Below are 19,928 nucleotides of genomic sequence, written 5' to 3'. Positions count from 1 at the left end.
CCACATACCAGTTTATGCCTTCAAAGAACAGAGATTATTTTAGTGTAACTAGGCTGTGATGCCTGTTTGGTGACTGGCAAGTTGTCAGCAGGCTGTAAGTAAATGAAGATTTAGGAGACAAACTGAAGATAGAGGCTCTTGACCACTGGGTCAAGGCTTAAAGATAAGACAAGGTATTAGTGTCCACAGCTGGTCTGGCTCAGGGCAGGTTAACATCCTGTTTTAACTCTCCTTTATACCTTTCTCTGTACTATAGCTAGGAAATATCACTAAAGCTACACAAACACAGTAAATAATGCTAAATTATTTTTCAAATGCAAGTTCTCCAATTTAGGTGCTCACTATTCTGCACTCTTATGGAATCAGGCAACTGCAACTCTGAACGCAACAGAATGCAGACATCATCTAACATGGATGAGAGAACAAATGACAGCATGAAATACTTTTAATGTATTTTAAGGGAAAGATTTTTCTAAAACACCATGCCTAGAGGTAAGTGAACAGGAAATCCTTCAGTCTATCACATCAGGCATCCTATCATGTCATGACATATCATACCCCGAAACAAAGATCACAGAGAATCTCCAAATGTCACTTATTCCTACAATCTTTGAAATTAAAAAAATGTTATGTTGCCATTTCTTTATGGAATTTTCCGTTGGTTACTGGTTCTGCTTTTTCTCCTTGTCTTTTTCCCCTTCTGTCTGGTAATTCTGTGCATATATATATATATATATTTATATATATATATATATAATATAGAATCTATCAATAACATAAATTAATATTAAGCAAGTAAACATAAATATGATAATAAAACATGCTTTATGTGTATTCACATATGCATTTTCCATGGATTCCATTAATTATATCAATGTGGGGGCAACTAGAGTTTCACAAATTCATTTTAAATGAGAAAAACACCCTACTTATCTTTGTGGCAACTTGCCAGCTAAGGACTAATCACCAGCCAGACATAGTAAAGGAAAATATTCCTCCTCAGACAAAAAAGGAAATAGATTTCTCATTTTGGGGGCCTCCACTTGAATTCACACCCTCTGCTCATGGGTGTGCATCCACTAGGATCCAACAATGTGTTTCACTGAGGAAAAGTACCAAAATAGATTAGCAAATAAGAGATCATCTTAATTTTTAACATATGTAGAGCAAAAAGTTAAAGCATTTCCAGATTAAGTGTGGTAGACCTGAACAGATGATCATCCTTTTATTCATCATCAACATTTGCCCAGTAGCCACTCTGTGCAGAATGTTGTCTAGGGACTAAAAGAAATTTTAAAATATAGTAGAAGAAATAACCTTTATTCTCAATGGGCTTGCGTTTTAAAGAATTGATGTTTTCTGTTTGTCCCTGAATCAACCACAAGTATTTTTTTGGGCAAAGGTTGGCTATACCCAGCAATGAACCTACATATTGCTCTACCTGAATAGTGCAACACAGACTCCTTGAGGGCATGTCTGATTTGCTTTTCCTTTATATCCCCAGTACTGAGGAGGATGCCTTGAAATGTTAAAGTATTCAATAAATTTATTGTCATTGTTCAGTCATTTCAGTCCTGTCTGTTGCTTGATTTTCTTAGCAAAAATACTGGAGTAGTTTGCCATTTCCTTCTCCAGCTCATTTTACAGATGAGGAAACCGAAGCAGGCAGGTCTAAATGACTTGTCTAGGGTCATACAGCTAGTAAGTGTCTGAGGCTGGATTTGAACTCAGGAACATGAATCTTCCTGACTCCAGGTTTGGCACTCCCCTGTGCCATCTAGCTGCCACTTAACAAATATTTGATGAATTAAATGGAAATGAATTCAACTGAACAAGGGAAACTTTCTCAAAGATGGATCATGGGAAAGAAAATCCATTAGAACATTAAGAAAGGAGAACATTACCTTTTTCAAATATAACAACCATGACCCTCAACTGGGTTGAGTGCTTAGTCTAATGCTGGATCTGTGAGTTCTGTGGGGGGAGAGCTATATTCCAGGTTGTCCAGAAGAGGACTCCTTTAAGTTGTCACTTGGTTAATACAAAAGATAACTACAGAGAGCAAGAGGATGGTTTTGGGACTGAAAAGAAATGAAGATGAGATAATGAGAAGTTTAGGAATAGCAATCTACTAAAGGGGAAGCCCCACAATAAAAGAAGTTTTCACATAGGAAATACAGTGTGGGATTTTGCTGCAAGTGGGGAACTTTAATTCCATTTTGAGAACATAAAAATCAGGCAATCAGTAAACAAGCATTTAATAAGTGGCTATTGAAATGCCAGGCATTGTCCTAAACACTGGACTTTCAAAGAGAAGCAAAAGAAACCCCCTGTTTCAAGGGAATTCACAATTAATCAGAGAAATAGTGTGCAAACTAGGTACAAAAAATATATGATCAACTGAAATAAAGGGAATCAGGAAAGAGTTCCTATAGATGATGGAACTTTCATTGGTTCTTGAAAGAAGTCAGGGAACCTAGGAAACAGAAGTGAGGGGAGAGAGAATTCCAGGTATGGGGGGGTCAGTGAAAATGCCAAGAATCAGGGAAGTGGATGTCTTGAGCAAGATCAGAGAGGAGGCCAGTGTCAACGAATTAGAATATGTAGAGGGGAGAGAGGTGTAGGAAGACTGGAAAGGTGGGAAGGAGCCAGATTATGAAGGTATTTAACAAAAAGAAGACTTCACATTTAATTCTCAAGGCAATGGGTAGACACTGAGGTGAAGTGGGTGACGTGGTCAGACCTGCCCTTTGGAAAAATCAGTCTTACAGTTAAGTGAAGAATGGTTTAGAGTGGGGAGACACGAATCAGGAAGATCAACTAAAAGGCTATGGCAATAGTCCAGGCTTGGGGTAATGAAGGCCTGAACCAAGGTGGTGGCAATGTCAGAGTTGAGAAGACGCATAGGAGAGACGTTATGAAGACAAAATCTAAAGGACTTGGCAAGACATTAGATATGTAGAGGTGGGGAAGGGAGATATTGATAGAAAGTGAAGATTTAAAGATATTACCCAAATTGTGAACCTGAGTGACAAGGATGATAGCAGTGCTCCTGACAATAATAAGAAAGTTTAGAAGAGAGGAAGGTTTTGAGCGGGAAAGACAGTCAGTTCTATTTTGAACATGCTGAGTTTAAGATGTCTATGGGACATATGGTTTGAGACATGCAATAGCTATATGAATCTATAGGTTAGGATAGAGGTTAGAGGTGGACAAATAGATGTGAAAATTAGCAGTGTAGAGATCAGTTTTGAACCAATGATAACTGATGAGATCACCATGTGAAAAAGGTATTTTATACTTCACTCTCTGTCTCTACAACATCTTGTTTATGTATTACAAACAGTATAATTGCAAGTACAGGCTAAGAACCAGGATAACAGGCTGTCTAGTAGAGATTTTCCCGTTTCTGGATGGGGGCTCAAGTCAAGGGCAGTGTGCCACATGCTAAAAATAGCTTCAGTCTTTTATGCCAATGGGCATCTCTGACACGAGGGTCATATTAACAGTACAGATGTTCTGGAGAGGAAGTCAATAGCTATAGCGAATTTTCATTTTTCACAGACATCATGTACCTATTATATACTCATTATGTCATACCCTTAATACAACAAACCTAAATATGTAGAACAGATAGTCCTTAGGTTACCAACACATTTCACAAATGATCCACATTTACAAAATGGTGTGTAGGTAGGAGTCCAGGTTTGGCTTTTTCCTGTTCCCTCACCAAGACAAATGCTCTTTGTTCCTCAATTTGGAATATTTAAGGAACAACAGATTTAGTTATAGATAATTTAGGTTGTGTTACAGGGATAGGCATCTCCTGTTATTCAAGTGTAAAAAGCTGGGAAGTGACTAGTGCCAAGAATTGCTTACCTTATTCTTTGGAGTGCCAGGAACTTCATATAATCAAACATTTAGAACTGTAAGTGGCCTTAGACCCAGTGAATCTCATTTTGTAGATGAGGAAACTGAGGCATTTGTTTCAAGTTACACAATCACTAAGTGTATGAGGAAGGATGTGATTTCAGATTCTCTTGCCTCTTAAGACCACTGCCATATCCTCTACCCCACGGTGACTCAGCTTGCTAACTTAAGGTCTGCATTCTAAGGATGGCTGCTAGTTCCTTGTTTTCAATAGTGAGACCTGTTCCTGGAGCAAGCCCTCTTCTCTATTTCTCTCATGTCTTTCTCTATCTCTGTCTTGCTCTCAGTCTTTTCCTCTGCTTCAGTCTCTCTCCTCATAGGACCACAGGATTTAAAGATGATCATTTGTCTATCAGAGGTCATTGGTCCAACTCTTTTATTTTATATTTGAGGAATCTGAAGCCCAAGGAGCTTAAGTGGTCTGCCCAAAGTTGTACAGGTAGGTGGAAGAAGAGGCATTTCCCCAGGTTGACAATTTTTCTAAATGATGGTTAGATATGGTAGAAATATTGCTACACTATATTATATTATATTTTACATTACTATTGTTATGCTTTAGGTACCATTGTGAGTGAAATAGGCTTTTTGGGAACCTAAATACCAATTATGATATCATTCCTTTTTCTAAATTTTTTAAATTTTAAAACAATTTGTTTTGTATTTCCCAACTGGACACTGTCTTAGTCACTTTGAGGTTACCATGAAAAGAGCTACTATAAATATTTTTTTGTACACAGAGGTCCTTATTCTCTTTCTATGATTTCTTTGGGGTATGGTCTAGTAGTGATATCGCTGGGTCAAAAGGTATTCAGTGATTTTTTTAGAGCATAGTTCCAAACTATTTTTAGAATGGCTACTCCATAACACAGCTCTAAGAAGAGTTCACCAGCATACCTGTTTTTCTTCATCTCTTCCAACACTTGTCATTTTCCTCTTTTATCATCTCTGTCAATATGATGGATGTGAGATAGAACCTCAAAGTTGCTTATATTTGCATGGCTCTAATTATTAGTGATTTTGAGAGTTTTAAAAATATAGCTGTTGATAGCTTAGATTTTGTTCTTCAAAAATTATTTGTATAATATCATTTCCATGTCTGCTGAGTCCCAAACAACTGGCTTGAATATCAACATTTGAAAGTTATTCGTGCTGTGCATATAATAAATGCTATATGTGGTGCGGAGTTGAACTGATTACAACCAGTTTTTAAACTGAGGACTAGCTATGCTATATGTTAAAGATTACAAATATCTTGAGGCCAGAGACCATAGATCATTTAAAGCATAGTTTCAAATCTGCTCCACCATCTATCATGGTACCATGCGCACAATGGGTAATTAATAAATGTTTACTTAATGCTTGAAAGAATGAGCAAATATACTCATGTTCTGGGGCAGAGGTGCATTCACCTGAGACTGTCCTAATTTTGGATTTCAAAATATCTGCCTATTTTGTTTAGATGATAAGAAAATATTAAATTCAATGAAGTTTAGCACAAAATTCATGCATGGTATAATTTCAATTGTTTATCATCATTGCACATTCTGATTTGCAGTTTGTACCTACTAAAAATATGCTCTTGGAATAGAAATTTGGGGGTAATTCATCACGCTGGACTCTGCCAAAAATTTAAGTTTGTCAATTGCTGAAATAAATGCATTGAGTTTAAAGGTAACAACGTTGAAAAAATACTCTCTGTTCATGTTTAAAGAAGAGGCTATTTTGAAGCTGTACTTAAATTCAACTTGGGTTTTATTCATCTTTATACATTTTTTTAAGAAGGAAGCATTAATAAGTTAAGAATTCCCCATCTATCTTCTCTGTCGTAGGTGATAGGTGAAGAAAATAGAAGCATAAAGTATGATCTCTTCACTCAAGAAATTAATGTTCTTTCTAGGCAAAAATAAAATATAATATAACATAAAATAATATAATAATATAAAATAATATAATATAGATAATATAAAATGCTATATTTATTTTAAATAATATAATATAAATACAAAATAATATAAAACAATACAAAACTGCATAAGAAGTGCATATAGTGAGGTGTGTAAGTAAGGAGCTTATATATCTGGGCCTCAGTTTCCCTTCTCTAAAATGAGGCAATTGGGTTCAATGATGTCTAAGGTCCCTTCTCATTCTGAATCTATGATCCAAATTACACCATTTCCTAGAATCCAGAACCTTAAAATCCAGCTCTTAGATTCCCAACTATCTATCTTTCCACTTCTTTCACCTGCTCATAAATACAAAACGTTCTTTATGGTAACTTCTGGTCCCTTGGCTCTTTCATTATTGGCCCAGACCTAATTACGCGCTCTGCTTCTGCTTGTGTCTATACTCAGTCTTGACCCCACAGCTGATGACTTGAAATGTTTCACTAGCTTCTATTCTAAAATATCTTGTCATCTATGACCTGATCCCTGAAGAGGCCTCATGATTTGATTTTTCCACTCCTGCTTCAGAACTGCTGAGCCTCTCTAGAGAAAATCACAATGTGGAGGTGATCTCACCCTTGGCAAATTTATGTTGCATAACCTCATCTGGACCCTCATTGCTGATTGACCATTCAGCCTACCCTCATCAACTCCCTGTCTCATTTTCCCCAGCACCTGTTCTAACACCTTTCTCCTCTTTTTCCCCCTGCTTCCAGTCCTACCATCTTAGGATACATTGAAAACAGGACCTTCTCCACAAAGCCACTCTTGATCTCCGCAGCAGATAATGACTTTCCACACAGACCTCAGAAAGCATTTGGTTTTGCAATTCTCTGGTGCACTCTTCAGGTAATATTATGCATTTAGCTATTTAGGATAGTGTTTTATACTGTAGGAAGCAGAAAATTCTATGAGGGAAGAGACTTTGTCTTTTCTAAAATCTCAATCTCCCACTACAGTCTAGCACTAAACTCTGGGCAGTAAGCACTTAAAATATTCATTGAATGAATACATGTAAGTAAGCCTGTATTAAGTGATTGTAATACATGAAGTTCTGGGCTACATACTCAGGATATAAATACAAAGAATGAAATATCCTTAATCTCAAGGAACTTACATTCAAAGTGTTATACTGAACACGAAAGTGTCACTCCAGCAAAAACTGTTCTTTTCTTGGGAGTGAACAGGAAAAGGCCCTCGCCATACATATTCCTGGTGGTCTACAAGCACTTTTCCCTTGGAAGATTTTTCTTGGGGACACTGAATTTAAAATCATACACCTGTATATGCCCAAAAGATAAGATTGCAAACCATAAAATATCATCCCAAGGTGTTTCAGGTCCTTCTGGCTCTCTTTAAAGTCCTGAAAGCACTGGTCATGGTCTCCCCATGAAGGTGCCATGAAGAATCCCAGAATAACATGTATAACATCACAAATGTATATGGTGTTTGAAGTTTCCTCACAATAATCCTATTTTATAGAAGGAGAGAGGGTGATTGTGGTTTCTTTTAAGGTCTAACAGCCCCCATGTCTTCTGATTTGCTCTCCCCTTCTCATCTCCATCTACTGGCTTCCCCGGCTTTCTTTAAATTCCACACTAACTCTCATCTTCTACAGGAAGCCTTTACCAGTGCCTCTTAATTCTGCTGCCTTCTCACTCTTATTGACTTCCCATATATCCTATATGTATTGTTGATTGTAAACTTGTTGAGTGCATGAACTATATTTGGATCCTTTTTGTATCCCTAGAGTTTAGCACATGCCTGATGGCCCATAGTAGGAGTTTAACAAATGTTTACTGGTTATCATCAAGGTCAGGGATCTGTCTGTTACAACCACAGGGCCAGTTGATATCCCCAGTACTAACACCAAACACCCTGAACTGTTGGTAAAGTATTATCCCTCAGCAGAGAGCTTTGTTATTTAGGTATATCCAAAGGCAGCATTGGGGAGAAATCTGAGTTGCTTTTACTGGGAGAAACAGGATTTTAACTGAACACCTGCAGGGCTAATAATGGAGTTTCCTGGAGTTGTTGACCTCTTAGAGACCTCCACTATTTACACTGACTCCTTAGTATTACTTGCTGTTTGGGTTGTGTGGAAAAACAGTGACAACATGAAGAAATGTTCATCTCCTGGGAACCAAGTTTGTCCTTGGCAATCTGGAGCCCAGTGGGTCAGTGCTCAGTCACCTTAGGGTGTCAATACCACTACAAAGTGTTCTCTAGATATTTTTTCTTGATTCATTTCATTTCCAGTTTTGGTCATTGGAGGAGGAGTTATAATAACTCTGAAAAGAATCTGGATTATGGAACAACAGGAAGGGAAAATGGTTGATGTCTGTGGACCTTGGAAGACAAAGTTTAGACACCACCTAACTTCATCTTTTCTTATTCTTAAAGAATGCCTTGCTATGATTACCTTGGAACCTGGAAATGAAAAGTTGCTAGTCAACACTGTGTTTCCTAATGCACTCAAGGAATAGGGTTCACAGTTATTCTTCCTTTCATCTAGTCTATATTTTCTTTGGCTAGTGCTTAAGACAAGGGACTTTGATTAAAGATGAACTACTTTAACTGCATATGGAGTGGGTACATCTGAGCTTGAGATTTAAGAATTATATACCTGCCCCCCCCCACCCAAATGTATCTTTAAGGAGAGAAGATGACAGAAGAGTGAAGAAACCTAAGAGAAAAATGTTAATATATGTATGTGGATTATGGGGGAAATAGAGAGGCTGAGTAGTTATTTTTTTTAAAGGATGCTTATGAGGTAGCTAGATTGTGCATAAAGAAAATGGTGGATAGAATGTGAATTTGGAGTAAGGAAGAAGAGAAACTGAAATATTGCCTGAGGTATTTGGCAGCCTTCTGAGTTTGGGTGTTTCACCAAACCTCTCTTAATTCAAGTTTCCTCAGCTGTAAAATAGAGACGGTTATATACCCACCTCATAGAGTGATGAAGATCAAATGAGTTAAGATATGTCAACTGTTTCAGGAACCTTAAAATGCTATATAAACGCTAACTATTATTATTATTTAAGTATTTAAGACTACAGTATTTAGAACTTCAAGAGACCAATCTCTCCTTGTTTTCCAGACAAGGCAATTAAGGAAGAGAAAAGTTGGTGGTTTGCCCAAGGTTGAACCGGGACCAGAACCCTTAGCTTCTTATGTTTAATCTGGTGTTATCCCCATAGCACCACACTCTTCATTTACCATTTGCAAAATCAACAGGAAGCAAGGTCAGTCAGTAAGAGGCAAATCTCTAAGTAGATAATGAGGTAACAAAGAATGCTGGGCATGTATGGAAAACTATTGATTAATGATGTCTCCGGTGATGATTTGTTAACCTGGAATATACTATTAACAAGAATGCATACTTTAACTTTTCCATCAAATTTTAATGAAATAAGTGAAAAGGTTTAAATTCAATCATGCTTTTATATCATGATTGGATGCTGGTTTATTTTCTAAGCAAAGTTTAGTGGCAGTGAACTAGAATCATTCTTTCCAATCTAACATCTTTTCCTTAAAGCTCCTCAGGTTTCAGGGGCCTCTGAAATGGTATCTAAAACATACACATATATTTATGTATAAACATACATATATATTACATGTGTATGTATACACACATATTGGTATATAATATAATGTGTGTATAGAGGAAGGGAGAAAAGGAGAAGGGAGCTCAATGCATTCAAATTAATAAGTGTGGGCATCATTAAGAGACCTAAGAGTATCTCATTCCCTTCTAACTTGGTCTTTTGAAAGTTTTCAAGCTTCAAACTTTTCTATAATATGTATTATAAAATATCTTGGCATGATCAGTTTCTGTGCAACACACTAGCTGAGAGAGTCTTTATTCATTACCCCAAAGAGACATATTTAGGGTGTGGTGGCAGAATCCAATCTGAAAATCACCATATCTGACAGAGACAAAAAATAAAACCCACCAAGTTTCTAAGTTGCTTTCGTAAAGTTTCTTATCTGAATCTTCTAGTTCTGGTATTTCAAAATAAGTAAATGTTGGCTGTTATGACAACAAGCATTTTTATACTAGAGGCTTTTCCCTAGGAAGGCAACTGAAATGCACAAAGGTGTGAGGATAAAGCCATGAAATGGATTTTTGCAAGCCACATGGAAAAAGTATTCTCATTATAATTTGGCCAAACTGTGTCTAGGAAGTTGCATCTTTATAATTCAGTTCCTTAAAACATTCATAGCTACAACACAAATGCATGTGTAGCAACAATCCAGAGGGAGATATTTTCATTTTTTAGTGCCTGTTTACATATCTAAGCTTGGGAGATCTCCTTTTTGCAACATGAACCCCAGATTTAGACCATGAAATATTTATTTGCTATAGTTCAAATAAATAATTGACCAGACGGCACAAATGGTTGCATATACTTTGAATTAAAGAAAAAGAAACAAATAAAAGTAGAGATAACAGTAAACATACGCTTTGAAAATGTATTTTTTAGTAAAGCAGCAGGTTATATTGAATTGAAAGCTATCCTTGGTGTCAGAATGGCCAAGGTTCCAGTCCCATCAGTCACATATTTTGACCTCAGCAAGTTATTTGACCTCTAAATATCTTAGACACCTTTCTAACAATACAAAGTAGATTAGCAGCATATGTAAGTGTAGATATACATATATACACCTATACAGATATGGATGGATGGATAGATGGATGGATGAAGTTTCCTTATTAGGGAATTCACATACAAATGAAACCATGTCTAGTCCAAAAAATAGTATTTTTAGATTAAATTAAATATTAAAATTAAATTATATAGTTCAAGCGCCTAATTTACTCTTGCTACCTTTGCCATCACAGACTCAATAGATTCTCAGAGAAAGTGACAAGAACCTACAACAGAGTTTGCTATTTGGAAAATTAGGCACCAACAATGATATAATTCTAATTTCCTGATTATAAAATTGAAAAATTATCGAAATGTAATAAAGGACAGATATAGATCAAGCAGTTATTAAATACTCACATGTGTGCCAAGCACAGTGGTAAGGAAACCTAGGTTATTAAAAAATACAAACAAACAAGAACATCTCTACTCTAATGAACTTACATCATAAGAGAGGAAGATAATCTATAAAGGGGACCTGGGGGCAAGGGAGACATAGGAGGGGGTGACAAGATTCTCAACTTCTAGTAGGGGGCAGATTAGGATATAGGCCAGAGTACAGACAATCCATTGTTCTTTGTTTTTTTAAAGATGCTGTGCTGAATGTCGGATGGCCTTTTCTGACATTCTTTGGATGAGGTCCAGCAGAAAAACTACTGGAGGCAGAGCCTCAAGTTGTAGTCTCTGTTTAGCCACTCACAAGATGTATAGTCTTGACTCATAATTAAATTTGCTGGGCCTCAATTTTCTGATAGGGAAAATAAGTGGGTTGAACTGAAACAGGCGTGCATGTATTTGTGTAAGAGGAGGGAGGGATCTTTTTTCTTTATCTAAGGGCACAGACAGAAAAAAAAAAAACTAATTAAGGGCCACAGTTAAGTAAAAAAGCAAGTTAACTTTTTCTGGTGGCAGAGAATATAAAAATCCATTTTAAGAGTTAAGAATTAGAAACAGACTCATAGGAAATGCAAAAAAAAATTTAAAACAGTTACATTTTTTGATGGGTGGCCCAGACCTGTGGTTTTGTTCATATTCATATTAATAATGATATTTATTGAGAGAAAAAAGTAAAAATGAAAGAGTGGATTGAGGAGAAATATTCAGAGAACAAGGGAAGAATATGTCCCCAAGTGATGTAAGAATATAGATCTAAAGTTGCTAGAGACATTAGAGACTTCCTCATTTTACAGATGAGGAAACTGAGGCTAGGGAGATTGAATGACTTATCCGAGGTCATAAAGGTATTCAGTGGTATAGTCAAAATTTGAACTTGAGTCCTGGGATGCCAGGTTCACCCCTCCTTTTACTGCACCACATTGGCTTTGTCCTGCTATCTCTTCATACTTAATGTATCCAATAATGTATTCATCTTTCCCCACTAACCAGTCCCTCTTCCAGTTTCTCTATTTCTGTCAACAGGATCATTATTATCCTAGCTTTGAAACTTTGACTTGACCTATTCCTTCAGCAACCATAGTCAAACTAGCTACCTAGTCAATAGCAGAACAAAAGAAGGAAAGAACAGTGAGGGACAAAATAATGATAAAGGCTAGCATTAATATAATTCTTTACAAATATTATCCCATTTCATCCTCACCTAAACCCTGAGAGGTGCTATTATTATCCCCATTTCACAGCTGAGAAAACTGAGGCAGACAGAAAGGCTGAGTAACATGCCCAGGCTCACACAGCTAGTAAGGATTTGAAGTTAGATTTAAATACAGGTCTTCCTGAGTCCAGGTCTAGTAATTTATAAACTGTGCCTTCATGAAGTCAGTCAGTTTATAAACATTTACTGAGTGCCTACACTGTATCAGGCATTGCACTAAACAGTGGGCATACAAGGAAAGGTAAAAGACAGTTTTTGCTTTTAAGGAGCTCACAGTTTAATGAGGGAGACAGGATAACAGAGGGTAGAAACTAGAATTAGAAAAGAACACAGGACTGGTGGGGAAAAATTTCCTTATTTTTGAATTGTAAGAAACTGCAGGGCAAAGAAGTTTTGTGGAGGACCTTGGATAAGGTAGCAAATGATACTAGGTCTATGAGCATTTGGGATTCCAGGAACGGGGTTTGGGTTCCATGGTCCTTTTCTTATCATCATCAGTAGTTTCAGTTGTGTCTGACTCTCTATGAGCCTATCTAAGGTTTTCTTGGCAAAGATACTGAAATGGTTTGCCATTTCTTACTCCACCTCATTTGACAGATGAAGAAACTGAGGCAAACAGGGTTAAGTTACTTGTCCAGAGTCACCCAAGGCCAGATTTGAACTCAGGAAGATGGGTCTACCTGAGTCCAGGCAGGCTCTCTATGCACCATGACACCACCTAGCTGTCCCCTGGATTTCAAGGACCCCTCATGCCTAAACCAGTTCACAAATCAACAAATTTCTTACCTCACTAAGGCAGAGTTTTCAATATATGTGTGTACACACACATATACATACATATGCATGTATATACGTGTGTATGTATATGTATATGTATATGCTTACACACTTTTTGTTTTTTAAAGATCATAGGATCATAGACTCTACCAACGACTCTGGAGTCCATCTAGACTAATCTCATTTTTTTAAAGATGTAAAGGGAAGCTAAGTGACTTATTCCAGATCACACAGGTAGTACGTATCAGAAATGGAAATTGAACTCAGGTCCCTAAACTGCAGAGACATAGCTTCTTCATTCATTGTATTCATTCATTCATTCTATCAATATTGTGCTACATACTTGCGTGACCTTGAGCAAGTGACTTCTCTCTGGCACTGCTCCCACTTCCAATGAAAGAGGTGGTTAGATTAGAAGCTAGCCCTTGTACAGTTTTACCATTCTGTACTTCTGTGGTTTTAAGTAAGTCCTTTAAACAAAATTCTCTTGCTATGTACGAGAGGGCTCTGGATTTGATAAGGAAGTTATAAGAAGAGCCCTCAGAGATAGTTCTTCTTTCCATGTGTCTTTGTAACTCACTGCCTCGTCTTTCATATGTGTCTTTGTGTTCCGATACAAGGTTTGAATTCACTTAGGGCAGCTTGGCTTAATTAATAAATTATGCTTTCTTTCCCGTACACAGAGAATGGAAGCCTCCTAAACCTACAATTGCAATTTTAGAGACATTCTCTTCACATTAGCAAAGCTCTGGCATTTTTAATCAGATAGTTTTACTGCCTGCACCCACAACATGTCAGAAAGAAAGAATGGAAATATATTATAAGGAGTTCCTGGTTTCCTAGCGCTCCGATTAGGCACACACTGTCAATGCCACTCTTATTTAGAACTATATCATGATATTCTCCTCAAATTCTGGGTGGCAATAATGTCTGAATTTGCTTTGTTTCTGTTAAGAATGCAGAATTTCTTTTTAAAAACTGACAAATTATAATTTGCTGGTGATTATTTTTTAATTGCAAAAGAGCAGTTCTCACCTTAGGGGAAGATTTAAATCGAACACTCTCTGTTTACCATTCATGGATTCTTTGTCATGTAGGTGACTCATTGGAAAATTTTTAGGAACTTTCCATTCAAAATTCCCAAGGATGCTTCACTGAGTTGGGAAGAAGAAAGGATGTAAGAATATTCCTACTTTTTCTGGTAAAGGAATATCAGCTTAAGTGAAGATCTTCAGATTGTTGTGAACATTGACTGAACAAGACAATTAAATGAGGTTGCTAGAAGAGGTAGAGTTTTGGCTAACTATTAAATTCTGATTTTATTGCTTCTCATTTTTTTCCCCCAAAGTGGACCAAGTATAGTTAACTCAGACCAAAAACAAACAAACAAACAAAAAAGACCGTAGTCCATTTTACAGAAGGGTGTTCGTGGGTAGAAGGGGGTGAGAGAATGTAGATGGATACCTCAGTCCACATGCATCTCCATTAATAGAGAAAAAAAGTACCATGTATTTTTAACTGTGGGTTAGAAAGATCTTCCTCCTCTTAGAAAGATAGCTGATACTTAGCAATGTTGGTTTTCCCCCAACTGTTGTTAATGGGATATTTTACCCCCATTCCCTTCTCCTAATTAGCAGAACATCCTGTGTCTCTAATTGCATAAAATTCCAGAACAATGAACATATAATTCTGGATAGCTAATATAGTGTACATTTGCCCTTTGAGTTAAGATATATAAAGACATTTGCTACAATGCATCATGCCTCAGGCAAGTGCAAGGTATAGCTGTCAGAGGTCTTCCAAAACAGATGCACAATCTTTTATTTATTATGGACCTTTTTATTGTTACAGCTGTACCATCATTATATTTCAAAATAATTCCTTATGCTCTGTTTCAACTGTGAAAGAATAGTCATTTTACCTTTGTAAAAAATGTCTTACAGGAGGGATCTTATTCTTGACCAATCAACCTTAGGACTTAAAGTACATTTCACTTGACTGAATCTCCAAGTCTGCCAAACTCTGAATGAAGGATAAGAATACTGAATCGTCTCCAGCCTGGCTTCAGACATAAAGAGCAGTGACTGTTTCATGGTCCTGGAATGTGGTGTATAGGAGATCAAAATGAGAATTCTTTTTGCTACCTTTTGAATTTTTATTTGTTTCTTTCATCAAGTTACCACCATATATGTGTATGTACATATATATTTGAATATGAAATGTTCAACATATCCCCATAAACATGAATATGTAATTTTAGTTTTTAAAATTCTGATACTGAAATATATTGAAATTTGAGGAATAAAAATAGATATTTAAAAAAACCACATGCCCACTTGGACCGTTATTAGATTTCTCTTATGGTGAGATGGAAAATTTTTTTCCATGATGTTATTTTTAATATATCTATAGAGAAGAGTTTTGATGATACAGTCTTTGATATATATTGAAAGTCATCATTTAAATACTGCAAGATATTTCATCCTTCTTAATCTCAAAATCAGTTCTGTTAGGAGAACAGCAAGAGGTCCATCCTACAAAGAGGCACTACTATGTCTCAGGTGAGTTTAAACTTTTAATGTGTTATCAGTCTTGTAAATAGTCATTAAAATAGTAACAAATGTTCCCACAAAATCTTAATGGACTCTGTCTGAGTTTACCAAAGATCTTTTCTACCTTTTCTACAGTAGCTTCCAAATTCTCCCTTTAGTAACCTTTCCTTTTTTTTGAATTCCATTCAGGCACAATTTTCTACCCAATCAAATTTTGGTGACTGTAGTATACTGACCTCTGGGTTAATCTCCCTCCTTTCAGCACCTGCCTCTCCATCTCTCTCACCTGCTAACTCTAGTCTTTATTCTAGTGGAATTTAACATTGACATAAAAACTCCTTCAAATTTCCTAACCTCTTAATAAACTCAACCTGCTTAAATCCTCTCCATTATCCACAAGTGTTCTACTTCACTAATAATAAACTCTGATATTTCTCTAGTTGACCATGACAGCCCATGATTCTGCCTTTCCCTATGCTTTACTCCTCTGTCACCTTTGTCTTCCTCAGGACCTCCATTCTTCTGCTTCTCAGGACTAAGGCCATTCCCTTGATCTTACATCATTTTCCTCCCTCTTCATTGTCAACCCAATAGTTACCAATTTTGACACTGTTCTCTGCTCTTGAATCCCTTGACCCTGCCCCCAGTGTTGCTCATGTCTTACCAAACCCAATCCTGAACTACTCCCATCAAGCCCCTCTACACAGGAGCCATTAGCAAAGTTGGAGGAAGGCTTACGTCTCTGCTGACTAGAAACATTGCAAATTCATGTTATTCAATATCAACTGGGTCATCACTATAGCAAGAAAGTCATTTTATTTTTCCATAATTGATTCCCTATCTCACTCCCCACAGAAATTATGCTAATCCTTTTTCTCCTTCCTCAAGCCCTCTCCCATCTCCTTTTTTTTTGGTTTACTGTCATCTGAGCATCTTGACTCTTTAGTGAATAAATTGAGGGATTTTCATGTGAACTCTTTTGTCTAATTCCTTCATCTCAAAGTCTCTTGACTTCATCTTCCATTTATCCTACTTTCCTCTAGCCTCTCAGTCTTTCTCCTTGCAAATGTAAGCAGCCAACTGCTTTACATTTGTACTTGACCCCATCTCCCTCCATCTCCTCCAAAAGGTTCCAACCACAAACATCCCCTCTTCCCTCATTTTCATCTTTAACTTCTCCTTAGGAAATTGTTCATAATTGTTCCCTCCTTGATGTCTTCAAACATGGCCAAGACTTTCCCATCCTTAAAAACCAACCAAACAAAACCCCCACCTTTATTAGGCTCTACTATGCCTTATTATCATCCCATAAATAAATATTTGTGGATTGATTAATTCCAGCTGTTTTTAATCTCATTCTGGTATCAAAAGGATAAGGGAGCATAAGCTAAGATAGCATTTAGGAACTTCCCACTTGATATGGCATCTATGATCTGATAGGGAGAAAATTACTTAATTTCTCTGAGCAGTTTTCTCATTTGTAAAATGGAGTTATTAGTATCTCCATCATGGAGATGTTATGAGGATAAAATGACACCATATGTAAAGAGCTACTGACATTGAAATCATCTATGATTTCTTTCTTTCTTTTAGAAATAGAAGTCCCCCATAAAATCAAATGAAAAGGGAAATAGGAAGTCCATTGGAAATACATGAAATTACTTTTAGGTTCAATGACCTCTTTTGTAGTTTACTCTGATTTCTTTTAGATCAAGGACTTATAGATTCATGATTATTCTTGTTGTGAATTGTATCTATGCTGGTTAAAAACAACAATAACCACCACCACCATACTAACAGATGGCCATGTTAGCACCATAGCCAAAAATGTATGGCTTTAGAAAACCAAATTTAACTTGATTGCATTGGGAAAGCCATTGATTATGTCCCAAGGTTTGTAAACAAAAGGGATGACCATAGAAGAGACTTGATCCAGTGAAAACTTGGTATAAAAATGCAATCATATCTCAAGTTCTGGGAAAAGCCTTTCACCAGATCGGCACATATGCCTTCCTTTCACTATGCCTTGTTGGCACCATTACTGGCCAGAGCTTTCCTTCATCTACCCCGGTAGGTTGTTGGGTTGTTGGTGGGCTAGTTTTGAAGATATTTCCTATTACCTACTTGGGAGATGTACAGCATAGTTCATTGGAAAAATTCATAGTTCATTGGACTCTGTCCTTGATTTGAATATTGCCTCCTCATATGACTTTCAGCTTTGTGTCTGTGGATATTTGTATCCTTTTTTGTAAAATAAAAGTGTTGGATTAGATGATCTCTAGGAGCATGTTGTGGTGCAAAGACAGTTGGGTTTGTAATCAGACAACAGTGGGTTCAAGTCTATCTTCTGATATTTGCTACTTACATAATTTTTAGATAAGTCATTTATTTTCCCTGGGACCCAGTTTCTTCAACTATAAAATGAGGTTAAATGAGGTAGCCATAGACAGCTCTAAATCTGTGATCCGATGCATTCTTCGTAATGCTGTACAGACAGCTGAAAGGTAGGCTTTTTTTTCTTTTGAGTTTTGATAATGAACTGTTCAGCAATAGGAAAAGAAAAGGGACAATGAACTTTAGCATTCAAATAGAGACAGTAGTGAGAACAACTATTGAGTATTTGGTTGAGGCTTGTCAGTCAACTGTGTTCGAGGAAATTTTCCAGACTCTGAATGGTCATTCATTCAATGCCTAGAATGTTAATAGGTGAACGAGAAACCAGTGTCTTAACTTATCAAATGACTCGGACGTCTCCTCCATTTATGACCCTTGACCATTTGTCTTTGTTAATCAATATCTGTAAACTCTGTGCAACATAGATAAGAAGACTTATAAGAGAGGAGAGTTGGTAAACAGATAAAGTGGTTTCTAAGCAGAGCTGGCCAAAATGTACTGTATCGCCACATTTCCCCACCTTTCCCCTCTTTGTTTTCATCTGTAATTGTTAGCTGCTTTTTTGTGACTGCAATATGCACCAGGATTCAGGGGAAAAAATGCTCCTGACAAATGTTAAGCAGATGCCTGGAAAACTAAAACCCCCCAAATGCCAAAGGAAGTAATACTATGGTACTTGGCTATTAAAGAAAACTTCAGCATTTGAGGCCTCTCTCAGTAGGTAAAAGGCAAAGCGAGGCATATTAGACAAAAGTATAGCTCCCAAGAAGAATGTACGACCCGATAATGATCTGTTGTCTCATATCACACCCTGATTCAAATACTATCCTGGAAAAAAAAAGCACATAGAAACCACTTTGATAAGACAGATGTGGAATGGTCTCATAAGAAAATGTTTGAAGGTTTGTACCATTTGATTATTATAAAATACCACACATATGTCACAAAGGTTGGCCTTGTATCAAAAGGAGTTGAGGACTGAATGAGCAGGGAGATTTCTTGCCTCACTAAAAACCTGTGCTCTCATTTGGAGATTGATTTCAGCTGCATGTCCAATCTGTCATCCTTCAGCAAGCCATTTTTCACTACAGGAATTGTAAGTTTTTAAAAACAAACAAACAAATAATAAGGAGGGTATTAAAACCTACACAACTGCTAGTTATTATTTCAAAGTCCTTCAGAAAACATGACAATCTGGAAATTTTGCAAAGCAATTTTGTTTCATGGGAAAAATAATGAAATAAAGTTGAACATTTACAAATAACCTTTCCATTCATGAAAAGCTAAGGTCTCAGAGGAACCCTGGAATAACTTGCATATGAGTTTATCTCTAATCCATCATCAGAGGGAAAAAAACCCTAGCTGATAGAGTACTCTGCTAATCTATTCTGAGTCCGCTGGAGCAGAAGCGGGAATGTTGGGGCTGTAATATTTCTCTCCGTCACAACAGCTAGCTGCCCGTCATGGGTCACATACACTACTTATCATCAGCTGAGTGTTGTTTCACATTTATATTTATCAAAAGTTAAATCTCCAAGCCAGTAATGCTTTCCTTTCTACCTCCAAAGTGCAATGCATGTTTTATGCTGACCTGATAAATAAAAGTAACAAGAAAAGACTAGAGCATCCCTTATAAATCAATATCTATCAGGGGAAGCAAAGATTTTTGGAGTAATAAAAGAGAAGGCTCAGGTTAATGAAATAATGTGTAGCCAAAAAGCTGCAAAGAACTCTCTCAAATTCCTTAATCAGAAAATCAGCATTTTAAAACACTCATATGTGCAATGTGCTTTTTGAAAGGTTAATTCAAATGCATGATTTTGTTTCTTGACACATTTGTGTTAGGTTGCTAGTGTCACATGTTTACCCATCTAAGTACTTTGATTTCCCTAACCCAGAAAGATGTCATATGCTATACGTACATAACCTTGATGTCATATGTAATACAGTAGTTTTGTGACATCACCAGTAGTTAGAACTAAATGCAGTGAAGCCTAGTTAGCCAGCAGAGAGTTTTATCTACATGCAAACAGAAAAACATCCTGTAATGAGATAATTAAGAAAACACTGG

At 36.8% G+C, this 19,928-nt stretch overlaps 1 protein-coding gene and 1 long non-coding RNA gene across 6 annotated transcripts in view; one reads left to right on the top strand and one right to left on the bottom strand.

Moving 5' to 3' along the window:
• Positions 1–19,928, bottom strand: part of TENM3 (teneurin transmembrane protein 3) — a 3,393,579-nt gene that overhangs the window by 493,743 nt on the left and 2,879,908 nt on the right. The window lies entirely within an intron of this gene.
• LOC140513207 (uncharacterized) lies at positions 2,528–15,198 on the top strand. The gene is made up of 4 exons (XR_011970113.1): positions 2,528–2,661; positions 6,590–6,722; positions 8,974–9,118; positions 14,855–15,198. It is a non-coding gene; the product is annotated as an uncharacterized lncRNA (long non-coding RNA).

This window comes from Notamacropus eugenii, chromosome 7 (assembly GCF_028372415.1).
Source record: "Notamacropus eugenii isolate mMacEug1 chromosome 7, mMacEug1.pri_v2, whole genome shotgun sequence".
NCBI lineage: Eukaryota > Metazoa > Chordata > Mammalia > Diprotodontia > Macropodidae > Notamacropus > Notamacropus eugenii.
The sequence above is the reverse complement of the archived record's forward strand: the minus strand, read 5'-3'. Positions and strand labels throughout refer to the sequence as shown.